The sequence below is a fragment of the Neodiprion lecontei genome, chromosome 4, assembly GCF_021901455.1.
Source record: "Neodiprion lecontei isolate iyNeoLeco1 chromosome 4, iyNeoLeco1.1, whole genome shotgun sequence".
Taxonomy (NCBI): Eukaryota; Metazoa; Arthropoda; class Insecta; order Hymenoptera; family Diprionidae; genus Neodiprion; species Neodiprion lecontei.
Window position 1 is genome coordinate 40044525 of NC_060263.1, and position 18640 is coordinate 40063164.

Sequence of the window (18640 nt, forward strand, 5' to 3'; positions counted from 1 at the left end):
TGACGTGTCTCTTCGACGGAATTTCGTCATTTGAATTTCTTGGTATAGTTTATGACGTAAAGTTCACATCCCTCATTGAAAAACGATCCGTAAATTGATAGGCCATAAAACGGATGGGGCTGACTCTGAATTCTAGAGCTAATTTTCCATTTCACGTTGAGTCGAATGTCAATTAAAATCAACATGATACAGTGAATAGGTATTAAACATAAGAAAATTTCACAAGCAGCGAACAATTCATTATGAAAATCGAGGAAAAATTATCTATAAGAAAATCGGTGAAAGCCTCAACGTCGACTACAGTTTGCATGAAATGCACCAGATGCGAATCGCCTGACGTGAATATCTTGCGCTTTTCGAAGAGACGCACGTCCAGTCGCAGATTCACCTTCGGAATCTGAGCCGGCTGAACGGCCCAACTTCTAGTTCCTAACCCTGGTAAGACTATTCACGCAGACTTGATATTGATACCCGTCTTTTGCCGCCTTTTTTGTGTTCCTTGGCAAATATCGAAAACTCGCAAATCATGAAAAGGTCGATTTTTTACACCCTCGATGAAGCCTCGGGTCAATATTATATACTATACATAGGTATATTCGCTGTCTTGCAGACCGATGCGTGATATAGGAAGAGAGAAAAAACAAAAAGAAACCGTGTAGAACATAGTAGGTACAGACAAGTATGCGTACATCGCGTGCGAATTGGAGTGCAGCCGGAGAAATGAATCGTGTGAAACAAACGACCAAACGAGACACATTTCTTAAAAGCATGTGTATTCGTGTATGGTAAAAGTTTCGATATAAATATTTGAAGTCTTCCCAAAGAGTAGCATTAAATTCTGATGACCGAATCTTGGTAGTGAGAATACAATTCGAGACGTAGAGAATGAAACATTTCATTTTATGCATTTGAATATGGTCCCCACATGAAAGCAAGTATTTCGAATTCAGTCCAAAAAACTAGACACAAGATATGATAAGTGAAAAGATATGAATACGAAAATACAAGACTCTTCTGACAGAGTATATTTTCAAAACCACAATCTAGGAGGCGATTGTGAGTCCCTCATTCCGGATCGAGGGGTCGGTAGAGAAATTCCAGCGGTAACTTGAGATAAAGAAGGTGGAAAATACTCGGCGGCCGAGCGAGTATCTTCAAGGGGGAGAAAGAGAGAGAGACATGGGAGGATATACCGGAAGCCGACAAATAACTCGGACTGTCCTCTGCTCTGCAGATCGGTCGGCAAATCCGGTTTCGAGGCGAAATCAAGTGCTCGTAACGCACCCGCTGTTGTGCGAATTCCGCCGTCAGTCGCGTCAGCCAGAGAATCCGACCGAATGAACCCGCGACAAGACTCGCGCGTCGATATGTCGCGGTCAGATTTGTGAAACAGTTTTTTGCCGTTGTTCCCCTTCCTTTCTCACCGATAAACCCGTTATTAGCTAAAAACCATCCCGACACGAATCTGATGGCCAAAGTTTGCAAAGTTTAATAACGAATTAGCGGTGGGGAAAGAATTTAATTCTCTCTTCGCTGCGTTAGTACACGGAATAAAACTGCAGCGTTATACGAAATTTGACACGATTTTTCGATAACTTACATTTTTATTCGAGCTATGCATTTCTGAGGCCAGCAACGAGTTTTGCGTAGGTACGAAGCTTATTCAATCGTCGACTGACTCGTTCGTGAATCGGTTATCGCTTCGGATAAATTTGTTAAATTAATTTGAACCAACTTAAACCGGGTTTGATTGACCACATAAAAATTTAATTGAATAATCGATTCGGTAAACGTGAGTCGCATCGATGATGATATAGAGTTTATACGGATTATATTGCCGATTGGAACGTGGATAATTACAATCAGGGGATTAAAAATGAAGCAACGTGGATTTGAGTGCTTTTGATAAATACTAAATCGCAAGGAGAACGAGAGCAGTCCGCTCTCAACTGCACGAAAGAAAAAAAATTTAAACAAAAAAAGAATATTGCCAACAAACAGCGGTTATACGATTAAAATATACAGAATTGATGTATCGCTACTTGGAACTCTCGAAAAGTAGTCAACGGTACCTACATAAATTCCTGAATAACTTAACGAAGGTTTGTTGTGGGGACTCGGTCTCATAAAACGAGGCCCATCCGTATGGTCGAGATTTTTTTATACACCCTCACTTACTGTTTTATTTTCTTCCCTCGACGGTATCGTAAAACGAAATAATGTCAAGTGGAAAAGGAAGAAGGAGTAAGAGACGATCGCAGAACTGCCGTCACGGCTCAATCTCCCCGTAAACTGGAATAAATGGATCAAGGGTGGCTGGTGAAGTAATCTCTGGATGAATGGGGATCGGGAGCTGCCGAGTACTGGCAATTATAAATTCAATTTTTGCTTTACGTTTTTTGTTCTTTGTTTTTTTAATCCGTCAAAACGAAGCGGCATTATGTGTTTTTTGAAACGGAGCGAATTTCCCGCGTTATACTACATAAGCCATTCCACGTGCCGGTAATTGACCCGACGAAAACTCCGATCCACTCAAAACTGATTTAAATTTTGTGAACTACTTTTTTTTAATTGATAAGAGTCAGTGGGGAATTTTTTGTAAATTTTTATTCAAAAAAGTTTAGACGCTAGCAGTTCGTATATATTTCGAAAAGTATCTATACATTATGCGAAAAAAATTTGTGGACAAAAAAGTTTCAGTTTCAACCGAATCGTGCAAGTGTAACGTTATGCAGAAGAAATATAAGAAACTAAGATCTCGAATGAAATTGTATCACCTTTAGACGGTCTATGAATTTTTTTGCTTGTTATATAAATTCAAAAATGGACACAAAACCGATGCTTTTTTCTTAGAGTTATAATTGACTGAAGCCTGGGCTGCATTGTCGATTTTCACGTGTATTTTATTCGAAGAAAAATTTGCTGAAAATCGTACTCGCCTTTCCAGACTCACAATAACATTTCACAGAGTTTGATACGATTTTGTGAGAGCCAAGGTTTTGGTCGAATAGATTAGACGCGGAATGCCCTATATGCATTAATCCGATTTCGCTTGGCTGAAAATTCTCAAGAAACGCGGAGAAACAGTTTCATATCGATTTCGCTTCGCCCGGAGTTTGTCTGCCGAGTGGATATTGCAGGTATGTACGTAAGATTACGGTGGGATGGGTGAATTAAAAGACTCGTGGCAAGCTACTCGAGAATCTTTCACGGCTATCCGAGCAACTCTAACCACTCCTGATAATTAGCCAAAACAAGAGGCACTTAGAGCGTGGAAATCTCAGAGGAACTCTTCGACCACAGACAATCCTCGATTGCTGGTGCACCGGAAGTTGGAGTGAAACTCTGTGTCGAAACACATTTTCGTAAAAAACAAAGTGAACGTGGAGTGAAATCAGACAAATTAACAAGATTTTTCAACCATTTGAATGCGAGTTGAAATAAGAGATGACAAAGAAGCTCATATTTATCATAAACTGTTAGCATTTCTTCAATGCATCTCTGGGAAGATCATCTAGTAACTTACGAAACTTACTATAATTTCATAAATACTCAATGTGCGACTAAAACGCAATCGGAATGATTAAAAGTATTGATTTTCAATTTAACATTAACAATTGCAACTGTATTCTTCTCCATACATGTATCTTGGTATACAGAGTGAATTCTTAAACCACTGATAAAACATAATAATGCGCATGCGCTACAATCCGAAAGCGAGCGTTTGCCAGGGTGACCAACCGTCAGAAATCTAACCTCAAAAATTTTGACAATCGTCAGTGTTGAGCACAACTGCTGCACGTCACCTACAAGTGTAAAAATTTTTGAGGTTAGATTTGTGACGGTCGGTCACCCTGGCAAACACTCGCTTTCGGATTTTAGCGCATGCGCATTATTACATTTTATCAGACGTCGGACAATGCAGTGGTTAGAAATTCACTCTCTTATTTTTCCCCATTATAAGGAAGATAAAAAAAAATTCGGTGGTAAGTTATATATTATTTTAGCGAAATTGAGATACGTCACATTTCCGCACGTCATGTCGTAGAGCAAACTTCATTCTTCTTTTTTGCTGAGTGGGTACCAACGTACGAATCATAATATATATATATTCGATCTTCCCACTCATCGTCAGGTAAATGTCCAAAGACATTCGCGTGCAGTCTGCGGTAGCATTGAGTGAAAAACGTCTCCTCTTCTCGTGTTTTTTCATCCCTCTATTTTTCTCTCTTCATTTCTCTTATTTTCTCGTTCGCTTCGGGCGTGCAACCAGGGCAAAGTAATGGAGATCATCCCAGGCTGAGAATCCGAGCCTCCAGAAGTATCGCGTGCTTCGTGCAAGCTGTTGGTGTTTCCTCTTCTTCCTCTGCTCACACGAGCAGAGTGCTTCGGCCATTCAACGACTGTGCCGCACTTTTGATAGATTTATCTTTCGTCGTTAAACCCGGCGCAGCGGCGTTGGGCTACTTGAAAAATGATGATTGGTTCGTAGCATCCGGGTAAAACTTTCTGTGGTTATCCATATTTAATGCTCACTATATGTATAATCGAAGAGCGAGTCTCGCGATTGAAATAACAAGATATAACGATCAAAGATTAATGCAAAATTTTGTCGTTCCTTTTTGTTACCCGGTGGATTTTAACTGTTATTATTATACAGATGTGCAAAAAAATTGTTTTTTTTTCAGCTGCATCGGATGTGTTTGGTAAATATTGTGTTTTCGAGTTTGCAAATTTTTACAAAATACAAGGTGTTTGCGTGAAAAAAAGCATAATGAAAAATACCACCATTTTATTACAATGAACTAAATAATATTTCTCATAAAATTAAACAAAGAATTTCTTTATGAAATTTATATAACATTCCGTGTTCGTTCTTTTCATCCCATGAAACCTTTTCTTCTTCTTTTTGATACACCTTCGAACACGCTTCCACTCTCCATTTTCTGCTTCACTGTTTGTATTTGTTCTTGAGTCTCACTCTACTACATATTAAATGGAAGTGAGAAATGACTTCTGCGTAGAATTTTTAGAACCAAAAATAGCATATCAGATTTCGAATTAAACGTGAGTTCAACTCTAAATGAAACTACAAACACGAGTTCAAGAACAAATCTGACGTGATGGAACTTTTTGAGTATTTCTACGGTTTCGGTAAGTAAAAAGTTGTTATGTATATATATATATAAAAAAAAGACAGTATAAAACACCCGTGCAGTTTTTTGGTTGCAGACTTGTGTTATTATATCCATCAGCTGGATAAGTGCGTCAAGAAATTAAACCGAATGAATTGCTTTCGGTTCAATTACGAAGAACACCTTCATGAAAAAGGTTGCCTTCTAAAAGGTTACAACGCAAGGGTGGTGATGGATCTTCTGCAATTCAGTGTAATCCGTGCTATTTAAATACCGAATTTGGCCATAAATCGGCCCCCTTAGTAATGAACGGGACGTAAAGTCCACTCGGAAAAATAGCCTTAAAAAAAACTTGGGTGATTCAAAAGCCGAGGTTCGAGAACTGAAATTTCAGTTAATAGACTTTGTGAAAGATTGAAAAATGGGACACGAAAAGGTGACTCGAAATAAAAAATTGGGTTTTCGACGATTGTTACTAACAAACAAATGAATTTTTTTTCAAACCATCCTGTCATACATTAGAAAATATTATAATCAAAGATCTGTCGAAATATCAAGTCAAGCAGACTAATATATTTTCAGATATGATCCATGTCGTTCGATCACAACACAGCCGAATACATTTTTCTACTAACAATAAATCTGTTGTTAATGAACATTTTCGATTAAAAAAAAAAAAAAAAAATCCACAAAACCTTGTGCTAACTGTGTGGAAAAATTGTTAACAATCTACTTGTTTCTTGGACGAAATCTTTATTAAGCTGCCTTAAATCTCAATTTTTCACAGGGCCTCATAAATACCAAACGGACTTCGAGCCTCGCGGCCTCTTTGATCCCCGATTCAAGGGGCGAGTTTCTGGACGGCTGACTGACCGACGGTTTCGAGCTAATATTTCCATTGGCGTGGTCGACCGTTGAAGAGAAACAGAGAGAAAGAGAGAAAGAAAAAGAGAAAGAGAGGGCTAGGGCATTTATCACTGGGATGGAAGGCTCGTCTAGTCTTATACTTTTGTTCCCTGACGTGAGAACAATGCCGGAAAGTCGAAGAAGCCTGCCGAGACGCAAGCTTTGTTCTTCAGGAAGAGCTTACGGCTCGGATTCCCGAGCTTTGCGTGCAGGAAAGCCGAAACGTGTCGTGACGTAGCCGAGTAGAATAGAATTATATGGGTTTATATAGCAGCTTTCCAATGGAACGGAACTAAGGAACTGCGGAACGGTTTCAACTCGGCTCAATTAGTCGGCTCGGCAGTGTCGCGAAGAATTAAATTTTATTAAACTCTGAGAACAACTCCGGTTCCCGATGGTTACAAGAGAAAAGTTCCGAAAGTCACTAATTAGGCTCTAGTTCCGGGGATTTGAATTATTTCTCATAACGCACAGCTTTGTTTCTTTTCATTTCATTTCTTTACTTCAGTTTTATCCTTACTTCTTTCATTACATAACAGCTCAGCACGGTATTTAGGCTGCCGATCAAATTAAGTTTTTCCGGTTACTCTTGTCTCTCTGTTTCTCTCTCTCACACTCTCACTCTGTCTTCCTAACTTTATTACCAGCCGTCTCTAATTCTTCTTTACTTTTCTCGTTAAAAATTAATACCAATGAAAGTTCGGACTTGTTAAAAAAATGTTGACAGGCTCGCACCACGTTTCAGATTATTCGTGAAAGCTGAATTATGTGAAAAATTGGCACTGCCACGCATGTGAATTTTCTTTCGTTCGAAGTGCATTGGCTGTCAAACATTTGGTTTTTGTCAAAATGTAAATCCTGATTTTTCATACTCTATTTCATTTTTTTTTTTTTTTTATCTGCGACGAAAACGGTCAAGACGAAAAGATCCTAGTAAATTTTGCTAATTACTTTCTGAACACCTGTAATCTCTCATTATACAATTCGGTATAAGAGTTAAGAAAAACAGTTGTTGATTGACAAGCTATAAAAATTGAACCCATTTATAAAATGAGAAGATGAAAAAACTGTCGAGTTTACTAATCTTCGAAGCGAAACAACTATAACAGAATGTCACAGCGATTAAACAGGCTTAGAAATAACTTTATTCAAGTCTTACAATACGAAGTAGAGCAAAGCAGTTACGACTAAAATAATGATGGGTACATAAAGACGTACCTGAGGTAAAAGTATACTGCCTATACAGCTTAGATCAATATGGTGATAATCGAACATTCAGTCAGTCTTTTGCGCAGTTTCATAATCAGCGTGAATACAGTCGCGTTTCTCGAGAAAACCTTCATCTAACGTTGTCTGACAGTAGCTGGCACTTAAGAAAAAATTGCACCTTATCAACATGTTAATTAACGATTTCATTAGAACATTGAAACACAGCTACTCTTTACATGTAATCTTGTGTTCATTTTCTTGATAAGTTTTCGAATGTTATTAAAGTCGCAAAAACTTCATAGTATTCGTTTAATTCGAGGTACGAAAATGTTGAAATTTGCATAAAACTGTTGCAATCTCATAGATATACAAGATGAAAAACATTTCACACCAAGTTCGTGGAGAATGAGATATATTTTTTTTCCTTACTACAATATATGTTAATATCTACGGCTTTCACCCTTTCGGGAAACATGCCGTAAATACTTTCTAGCTCTCACTACGGTGCAGCGGTGTGATGATCTCAATTTCGAGAGCGAAGCGAAAGAAAACAACAGCAAAGGTCGGACAAAGAAATAAATTCTAATGAAGCTGATTCCACTGTGACGGTAATGCACGCTTTTCCCCTGAATAGCCGGAGTCTAGACAACGCGAGCTTAGGCGAGACAGAAGGTATAAAGCCAAGGTGGAGAGAAGGACTAGGAGGAGGAGGAGGAGGAGGAAAGATTCGAAGTTTATAGAACAGAGTTCTCGTGGTAAAGTTTTCCGCCCGATAGATCTGCGGCTGTCCTTTTGACCTAGGATTAAGTTATACATTTGACGTTTATTGCTCTAGCGCAATTTCTCCCGATATTTCTCTCGGAGTGCGGGAAAGTTTTACCCCCGTTTCCGTAACGATTGTGATCGATTGTGGCATAAGTGCTGGATAGGAACTATTGAGCTATACGTCAGAGGCGGAAAGTTGGCTCCGCAGCTGGCCGACCACGACCGCTGGACTGTAAGACTTATCCAGAAACCAGTCCACGCCTCCAAAGTTCTTGGACAAACTACGAGGTCGTCAATATCGGTGAACATTTTCGTGAACGTAGGGCGCATACCACGTGACTCATATTTCATTCGTTGGAAGTCCGTTTTATGCAATCCTCGGCGAGGTTCTCGTTTTCCAAGACTCCAGGATGATCAAAACCAGGAATGAGCCTCCTCCTCAACTCCGTGTCTGATTCCAACGGGGTTCACCCAGCTGGCATCAGGAATTCCTCGCCGCTCCACAGGAATGTGGCAAAATACCCGTCCAACCCTCGGGGTGATTTCCTCGGCTCACCCAGCGCTCTGACATCGTGGTGACGGGGTTTGGCATCCTACCGAGCAAACACGCTCTTCGATTTTCCAAGCGCCGAGTCTTCGTGTCAGGATCAAAAGGAACAATTTGGAAGAAAAAGCCAAAGCACTTGAAATGGTTCTTCTACCGTGACTGTTTCTCAAGCAAGAAAAAACACTGGGTTGGAAATATTCTTGGACTAAAAGAGAAAAGCACCCAGCGTGGTCTCTACTTGTTAAAAAGAAAGCAGCAAAGACCAGAAGAACGTTCCACAATCTTGTGAAAATATTGTCTGCACGGCGTGTAACTAAGGCTCTAAAAACTTTGCACATGACTTGAAGCACCTAGGTTATATCTTGGAAAAATTAATTACACTTTCGTGACGACTGTTCTCACCGTTTATACTCTAATCAGTAAGCGTATCTGCCAAGCACTTTGCATGCATCCTCTCAAGTGGAAGCGGAGAAAAGGGCCTGCCGATTTTCGCGGGATTAGCATGTCAGGTCTATCAATTGGAATCCTGAGTGGCAGGAACCCTCAATCCTATCATGCCGAATATCCATTACTGCGTCTGATTGGATATTGGCCCGAAATAACGTGTGAGATATTCATGCACCAAGATAACTACAATGTGTCACATTATCAGGTGAATGAATGTCCCAGGACTTAACGACGCATGCAAACGTCCGCTGTCTCAGAGCGAAAAAGACATTTCATGGAGGTGATTGAATTTAGACAACAGGCGGACGGATGATCGAGCGCATTTTGTGAGAGCTGGGAAGTTGATCTGATAAGAGATTACGCGAAGGATGGATGCAATTTGTTCTCACCCCGTATTCCATTAAGCCTCTCATTCGATTTTCTGTTGGCGATCCTCTATTCCCTATTTACCTTCATATCATTCCCACATGTCCACACGTTTCGTATGGACTTTGGGTCACAGGTGGCGTCAAGGGAATTTTTTGCCGTTTCAAGATGCCGGTGTAATCCCCTTCGTTGTAGCCTCCTCTCTCCGTCGCTCTTTTTTTCTCGTTTTACCAACAACAAGATCGATTGGAGGTAGGATTTCGATTGTGATAAGTGGCCTTTATCGGATTATGGATTTCCTCTGCTGTTTATTGATTTAGGGTTTTAGTTGACGGAATTATTACCCATGGCACACAATAGTCCCGCTGGAAGCGCCGATGCTTCAATTAGAACCAATCGATCGAAGAATGTTTCGAAACTGTTGGGCACTCGGCTCACTGAAGCTTGCTTGCCAAGTGCATTCACCTTAATATTGATAGTTCAGAAGGAGCCATTGTTAGTAATGCTGTATCCAAAGAGTCAGACTCGAAAACATAGCATCGTAAATGATCATTAGAAGTTCTCAAGAGGCAGCCAGACAGTTCAGTCCTCTCTTCACATTGCGATTCATTCAATACCAAGAAGAGGTTAGACAGTAAGAGCTTCGGTAACACGATGACAATTATACCTACGATGATTTACAGAAGGGTGGAAACAGCTTAGAGCACGTGTAATACCAGGATCAAGAGTGGATTCGGTTGGCACCACATCAGCTGTGTTAAGCTCAGGATCTGTGCCGGAAAAGGCATCCAGTTTCAACCTGTCCGTCTTCAGCATTAATTCGGCCGTACGGGATTGAGGGTGAAGCCACCTGGCCTTCGTCAAAACGCGTGTAACTGCGTCTTCGACCGAAATCTTATCGCCTGGATTACTGCAGACAATCTTGACCTCTATAACGAAGGCTACGTGAGAAGCAGAAGGAGTAACCGACCGATAATCGGTTCCGCGGAGCAGATTTATTGTTTTGGTCCAGTGACCAACTGCATTTCTCGCATCTGTTCGAGAGTCCATTGTGTTCAGGACCGCTTCAAGGGTATTCGGATATCCGCTCAGCGCAGCGGCCATGTGTGATGTAATGGCCAGTCCCGATCGAGATAACCAACCGCAGTCTGCTTACGGGAGTATAATCGATCTGCGAGAGGGCAGGCGCTTCCCGTATACTTCCCATATGGTGGAACTGAAACCTAGTGGTTTCAGGAGTTTGGAATGTGCTTTATCTTCGAAATGCGCCAGGTCCTTCATTGTGCGATCATGAAACGTCGTTCATTCTTCTCTAAAGTTTGGAATTGGGTTCGGTTCGAGCTTTGTCAAACTCTAACTTTGAACTACTTCATCGAACCTCGACGTTTTCTTTCGGGGTCGATACATTGGAAGTCCAAGTCCTGACTACCAAGACATTTTGATCCAGCGTTTATTTAAGCGACGCACGATCAGTTGATAAATTGGCGCCAATGCATTCGCTCAGGTAAGGGTAAAGTGGTGTGTAAATAATAAATCTTCTTCACGCTACAAGAGTAGTAGATAAGTAATGCGAGTTTACAGTTCAAATATTCAGCGGTCAGCCGCATGATGCGGTGAGCTGCAAAACGTGATTATCTTGATGGAGGAGGTGTCCAGACGGTGGGCCGAGGAAGGGACGTTTCATCAATTTATCGTGCTTCCCCTCTTTTACTCGAGAAGAGTAATAACTTTGGAAATTTCGGTGTAATCGAGAGGTGTCTGTCGATAACTCGATAGGATCGACATGAGATTCCGATTTCTCTTTGTGGTCGATGTTTGCATCGACACGAAGGTTATACTTCCGGTGCCAGAGAGAATCAATCACGTCTTCTCACTTTCAGAAATTAGTGGGATTTCATCGTCTGCACATCGAAGAGAACACATGGAGCAAAGTAGAATCACGGTCAACAGCGATATTCACTCAACTCATTTCTTCCGGTAACATCGTTCTGACCCATCTCTAAGCTGTGATAAATTACAGTCGCAATTTGAATTCACTTGGAGCAATAGAATGTTCCTCAGTCAGCTCAGTTGAGTAAAGAGCGCAAACTTCGGCCGACTCTAGTTAATGCAGGAATGTCAAACGCAGAGATAAGCCTCTCCGTTTAGAACGTGCTGGAGAAGACACTCACTGTCAGTGCTAAAGAGCCGGCCGAAATTTCACGGTTGATGAACGCAGGTGAGAATGTCACTTTACTAAACGCTCCAGAGAGATCCATTAAATTCTGTCTGGGCTTTAAACTCGGTGAAACTTTACTGACGCTGGTGACCACTCAAATTACAGAGGACGAGCATGGGCTTGCTTGTTATGTACAAGGTAAGGGTCACGGGAGTCTCGCTACCTTACGTCCGAGCGTTTTCATCTCCCCAAACGATCCGTAGCAATCCGATCCTATCGTTGCGTCTGATCAAGCTCCACGAATAAGAAATGAAGGTAATCTTGGCCATTTTGGTAGTCCAGGGTCAATTAAGTCGGTTGGTATCCGACCCTTTTTTACATCTCTTAAGCTGAAATAACCACTTCAGCAAAATCAAAACTAACCTATGTTGAGAGATTTAGTGCTCTTTAGTTGCTAATTTGGTCTTCAAATTTTGAATTTGTCGGTTCAGTAAATTCCCCGGAATCGATGGCGATGTCAAGTTTAAAAAAAGTTGGCAAAGCCAGGCCAACGGATGATTGTTTATGAAAAATAAAATGATGAGTATCTGTCGCTACTCACTCATTTCGAACCAAAATAATCCACTCTTGGTCCAAACACCATCCCCGAGTTGTCAGCGTACAAGTAATCCGCTTAAAATATAATAAAATGGATAGCACGTTTTCCTTTCAATGGATGAATCAATAAATTTGATCTATACAACGTATCTCCGATTTTGCTGCTAAATCACTGAAACTCACCTCCATGCCCGCAAAGTCATAAAGAACTGACAGAACGCGCGTTTTCGAGGTTTTCGAGGGTAATGAGTGAGAACCTTGTTGAACTACCTGCGAGAACTTGACAAAATGATAAGCTACCAAGACAATCTCATGCAGTGCTTGTTCGATTAAAATTGATTAGAATAAAGTTATCATTCGACAAAATGGCAAGAATTTCACACTTGAGTTAGGAATTTGTTAATTTACCGAACGGTTCCTTTTCTCAGGTTCACACATGAGTATGTCAATTTGCACGGATTGGTTGACTTTCAAGGATTGTAGGGGGGGGGATTGGGTTCTTCGGGTATCTTCGGAGCATGGCTGAAGAAAATATTTACGAGTTTCGTTGTTTACGATGCTCCCGATACCCTGGTAGAAAAAGTTTGGGTACAAGAAACGTGGGTTTTGAACTTTGGAAATAAGTTCGCAACAGATTTCGAGCGTACTTAACAAGACTGGGGAACGAGGGTGGCTTATTAGCTCAAAGCCGGGGCGAATCCCGAGTAAATATGTCGGCGCGCATCCGTTCGAGATACACACCTGGCCTCATTCGCATGTGATCCTCTTCGGGAATCGCGCTGGCTGTGTTCATTACCCGAGATACGGATCACACCCCGCAAAGTTTGCCATTAGCGTTACCAAGAATGGGCGGAAACGGCACGCTGCGCGATGTGGCGAAGGTAACGCCTCTGGCATTCGGCCAAATATTGCGAGGTCCTTCCTCTCCCTCTCTCTCCCTCTCTCTCTCTCTCTCTCTCTCTCTATCTATGTTCCTCCATCTGGCTGATGCGAGCTATCGGACGTTTTTGCACGTTTGAGCGCTCTTGTACGGTGGTGGCGCAAAGAGAACCCTCCGTTAGTCTTACAAACGATGAAAAATTCGAGCTTGGATGGCAAATGCCCCAATTTTAAACGTGTCTGCGGTTCCTTCTCGAGGAAAAGAGCCATTTTCATAACCTGTTTTTCTACTCCCAAATATTCCACACGTGGCTTTTTCTCACGCAAGAACTCCGGCACTTATCTTGCCTCCGTTTGCATGGAATGCATTTTTCATAGAAATTAAAACCATCGTACGAAGTGTGGATCCAACTCCCAAATGATCAAGATATAGATCGACCGTTGTAGGGAATATAGAAGTATAGAGAATTTTATACGTCAGAATATTCGACATTCCAAATGGTTCGAACTTCAGACTAGTCAAAACTTGGTTCAAAAGATTAGCATTTGTTTGATACAATTTTTCCAGGTAAATTCATCAAATGCTGCAGGTAGATACCCGATTTTTCGTTACAATTAATTCGAGTGATTCAGGACTATTCAAAAGTTTGACTACTTTGGACTATTCACATTTTTGACCATCACCCGAAAAACGTTCAAGTAAGCCTTCGCTTCGATCAAGTGTTCAGTATCCTGAAACCCGTGATGTAACATTAAGTTTCTTTCATAAGAGACTCGAGCTTGGGGTGGAAGCTCGCGAACAATGTAATAAGAGGATAAGTGCTCGCCAGTGAAAATTTTTAGCAACGAAATCCAGGTAATCCCAAGCTTCTCATACAACGTTTAAGGAGCTCGAAACGACGGTGACGGGCAGAGTTCTTGAACCTGGTATATCCCCGGTTTAACCTAGGAATAATGACTCAGGACTATAAGGTAGGGTAATAACTTCCCCAGAGAATAGTTGTCACTTGTCACTCATCACCAGCAGCTGATGGTCCCGAGCCCCATTACGGGGGGGCAGGTAGTACATAAGTCAAGGTTCCATTCGTGACGGGCTATGGCGGGTCATTAGTCAAGAGAAATGAATTAGGGATGGAGAATATTGAGATTGAGGAAAAGGGGTTTCGCCAAAGTACGTACCTTGCTTTCAAGGTTGATCATGTACATCTCGACCACACGGTGGACTATAGCCTGCGATACGACTGTTTCCCTATCTCTTACTTACAGCCAACAGGCGTAGGTATAATATCACGGTAAACTCTTCTCCGCGTAAGCTAGTAAACTTTTTGAAGCTACTACCATTCTGGGTTTCATGTCTAGGAACGACGTCGACCAAAACTTTGTACCTTATTAAGATTGATACCGTCGTTCTAGCTAAGACACCCCTTCTTCTGATGACGTATTCAAGCTTTACTTTACCTCATTTACTGGTGTGCATAACGTGTACTTTAGGGTGGTCCTTAAAAAAGTCATGTTTGAATTTCAACTGGTTCGTCCCTAAATCGGCTCCATATAGTTCAAAAATAATTTCCTAATTTTTTCAGATTCTTATCTCAACTCTAACCGCACATCAAATCTACCTAACGGATTTTAATGAAGTTTGATACGGGAGGGTTTTTTTGGGTCACTGATTACGAATCTGAACTCAAAACTTAAAGATTCAAAGTGGCGGATCCAAAACCACAGAAGTCACTTGACACAGCCACCATTTTGAATTTTCAAATTTTGAATTCAGACTCGCAATCATCGACCCAAGAAACCCGCCTGTACAAAATTTCAACCAAATCCGTTCGATAGACTCGATGTGCCCCTGAAAGGGTTGAATGGAATCCACCCTCTCTTGTATACGAGTTAGAGTTGAGATAAAAATCTGAAAATATTACGGAATTATTTTCAAACAATGCGGAGTCGATTAGTGGGGCTCGCGGGTAAAAATTCAAAACCAACCATCTTAAGGACCATCCTAAGTAGTGCTCACCGCATGTACCGGTCTCGCGACAAGTGAATAAACAAGTGACCAACAATTGGATAACAATTGAAAAGGATCAAACGAATCCTTGGATTACCTGAACGCGACTCATGGGCGGCGAGACGACCAGGAAAATCCTCATGGTGGCCTTGAGGAAGTCATCCTGGTTCCGGTTACCGGTGCAGGTATCCCGCAGGGTAGCTTCGGCAAGGCTGGTGCTGCTCTGGGTCGTCTTGCGCCTGACCTTCCGGCGGATGCTGCCGACTAGCCGTCTCCAATCTTGACCGCCTCCCCCTGGCAGCTGGACTCCCGAGGCGCACGATGCCGCATTCTGGCCCGGAGTCGTTGACTGCGAACCGCCCTTCGAGGACGAGGAAGGGGTGGAGGAGGGACTCAGCTCGCGACTGGCACGGCGGCTGACGGACCCCCGGCCTCCGGCTGGGCCTCCTCTTGCCGACACCGTGCTGCCGCCGGCCCCTTCCTCTTCCCCTTCCCCCTCCCGCCGCTTCCGGTTATTCTCTGCCCTGTCACTCTCCTCTTCCTCTTCCTCTTCCTCCTCCTCCTCCTGTTCCCGTTCCTCTACCTACTCTTCCGCCTCTCGACTACTTTGTTATTACTCTCCACGCACTTAAGCCGGTTAGAAAACAACCAACGCGCACCAGCACCCGATGTCCTTTTCAAACGGTTTAGAATCCTTCTTCAATTCCGGCAACACTGTCCTCGGGGATTTTTATTATTCTTTCACTCTTTCACTCTTTCTTCGCTTTCTTCTTCTCTTAGATTTAATTAAGGATGTTTTGATCCCGCTGTTGTATACCATAAGTCAGATGCTGTCTAACGGCGACATTGACAAATTTTGAACAACAATTCGTTGTCTCGAATTAATGTAATATCTATACGAAAGTTCGTTCCAACAAAAATTCAATAGACAACTTTTTATGTATCGCGGAGACGATTGTTGACCGCTAAAATTTTTTTCACCCGTCAAATCACGAATTCACTAATATATATATTACATATACTTCGATATTGTTTTGAAGGGAAGTTTGTTTTGTCTTACCGTGATTTATATACAACTGTGAAACTTCAAGCGAGGTCGGACAATGAAGACGAATTTCGAAAGTTTGGTCGAACACGATCATGGTAATCATTTGTTGTATGAATTTAAGTGGATTTATAGTTATAGCATGTTCTTGTCTCACCACCAAAACATCCTTGAAAGTCCTTATTTTTTTGTTTTTTTACTCTCCACTTCGCTTACATCTAAGTAGACGTACACACTGCCAACTTTTCAACCCTTACTGCGGTCTAATGTTTGTCTATTATTATACCTATCTCCTTCACCGTGTTCGAACTACTTGCTATAACGCTCTTCGAAACTTCTCCGCATCGCTAATGGTCCGATAATTATGATTTAGTTGTCCGTAGAGCATCGTAAGTATACCGTTAATATATAACTGAGGTAAATAAGTTCGGGAAAAGATGAGAAATTGTCAAAATTACTGCTGGCACAAATTTTTTAGCAATAATCACTCTCGATTCTACAACGATAGTGATGATAATTTCGGTTTCGTGATTCTCCGAAAATGAAAATAATTCTGTTTTTGAGATTAAATAGCGGATGGCACAGTTCTTTCATCTTATGGATCGTATTCTCCCAACTTACCTCTATCTTCCCGAATATTATTATACAAATAGTGTTTACGTGATATAATTACACGTTTGAAAACTTATTTCAATCAAATTCCTCTTCAAGGCGCATTGCAGTTGCTTTGTATTATTAGAATACCGATATATTACAATTAATTACACGTATGCAAAGTCCATAAAATTCCTTCACATCAGCCCCTGAAGCGGACTGCATGTAGATATACAAGAACGAAGCTCGACTTTTCCACGGCGTTTCGTCGCTCTCGGGGACCAGCTGACGGCAAAAATGACGACGAGGCGAAAACGTTTTGTTACATACATCTCGAGGGTGGAAAAAGGGACGTGAATGGACGGAGGTTTCGGGCTGTCGTTGACTTCCCCGCAGCGGTTCAGTGCCGTGGCCGTTTCTCCTTTCTCTCGCGTCCCTTTTTTCATTCTTCGAAGCGACGCAACGGTAACGGGGAAAGCTACGTCAAACATTTTTCCGCTCTTCTTCGTTTCCGCAAGAATGAAAAAAAAAAAAACGTGCCAAGCCCTCCGAAAAAAGCGGATGAAAGCAGAGAAAATCGACAAATCGAAAAAATGAAATAAAGATAATCAACAAATATTATCTTACACAAATCTGACAAAGCTTCGGAATATCTGCAGACCCGAGTCGTTATTAATTGAAAGGACATCGTTGATCTGCTGGCATTTATTTCCAACTTCTCCCAGTTGAATCCTCTGCCTATGCAGCCGACGAGTTCGCGACGATAAATATCGCCGAGCTTGATGGCCGGACGTCTAATTAAGATTCGATCAACGAGGAGTAGAGGATATATATTCTGTAACCGACGCGGAGCTACGAGAAGGGATTAATCGACGTTCCAATTCATTGACAGTTTCACTTCTTGGCCAGGTTTTTCACTCCGAAATTAATTGAGACATCGGAATGCTATTTATTAACGATAATCCAACGCATGTGGAGGGAATATCTTTTAATTTACCCAAAAAATAGAACGTTTTCAGTTTAATATGGGAACGGTTAATTTGAAATCGACCTTGCGTTTTTATCTGTTCGATGTACAAAGTATCGTACAATATTTATGAAAATTATTTTGATCTTGAAGTTAAAGAAGTAAGATCGGATTTCGATCGACGAGAAAACTTTTCCCGTTACCTGTTTCGATTCTCGAATTAAGAGTTTCGCGGAAAACAGATTTTACATTCCGACGTTATAAGTTTCTACAACAATTGTTACACGAAAAAGTAACAATTATACAAAGTGAGCAAGGGATCAGTTTCGTTCATAAAATTTCTCCTGACCGTTTACCCCAAATTCAGTTTTATCGTGTATTTCATAATCGACGATTTCCAAAAACAAGGGTGGATTTCAACGATGTGTAATTATAGAGAAGCGAGAAATGCAGTCATTAATCCGTACCGCTACAGTGATGATTGTTCCATTCCATCCGAGATGCATGAAAGGGTAGAAATTTGGAACAATGAAAGGGAAGAAAATCGGGCGATTAGTCGCCTCTGGGAGACGAACAATAACGACAGAGAAATCACGACGACACGAAGTAAACCACCTTCGGCCTCCTTACAGCTTAACGTGCCACTGGATATTGCCGGCGATGCGGAAACCATCAGACAATGCCCGATTGTTCTCGCTAATTCCAAACGTCGCGTAGCTTATAGCTGTGATTAGCCACGCATCAGCAAACCGGAAACGAGGATCGCTTCCTCGATCAGTTTCTTGTCGGCAGGACGTATACGAAGAGAGCCTCCCGCATTCTCGTCTATCAGCGAGTGAATCCAAAACGCCCTTTGAGTTTCGAAGAGAATTGAGGGGCCCTTTATGCTCAAAGAAGCCATAAATCCAGGAAGATAATTGGATGACTGAAATCTTCTTTCAAGTAATCGTGGAACCGATCAAAGAACGTTTGAATTAATTGAAAATCATTGAGAATCTGTGCCTAATTTGAATCACG

The 18640-nt window shown here is 41.6% G+C and overlaps 1 protein-coding gene across 15 annotated transcripts in view; it reads right to left on the bottom strand.

The window, feature by feature from the left end:
- LOC107221776 (pleckstrin homology domain-containing family G member 5) overlaps positions 1–18640 on the bottom strand; it is a 164319-nt gene that overhangs the window by 88263 nt on the left and 57416 nt on the right. The window contains exons 2-3 of one of the 15 annotated variants that reach the window (XR_006904020.1): positions 16684–16941; positions 15115–16409 (exon numbers count right to left, since the gene is read on the bottom strand). The exons of 6 other annotated variants lie outside the window; for them this stretch is intronic. The gene's annotated coding sequence lies outside the window, so the exon portion shown is untranslated. Of the gene's footprint in view, positions 1–15114; positions 17088–18640 lie in introns of those variants that run through there. 8 more of the 15 variants (XR_006904019.1, XR_006904024.1, XR_006904023.1 and 5 more) reach the window with 8 other exon arrangements.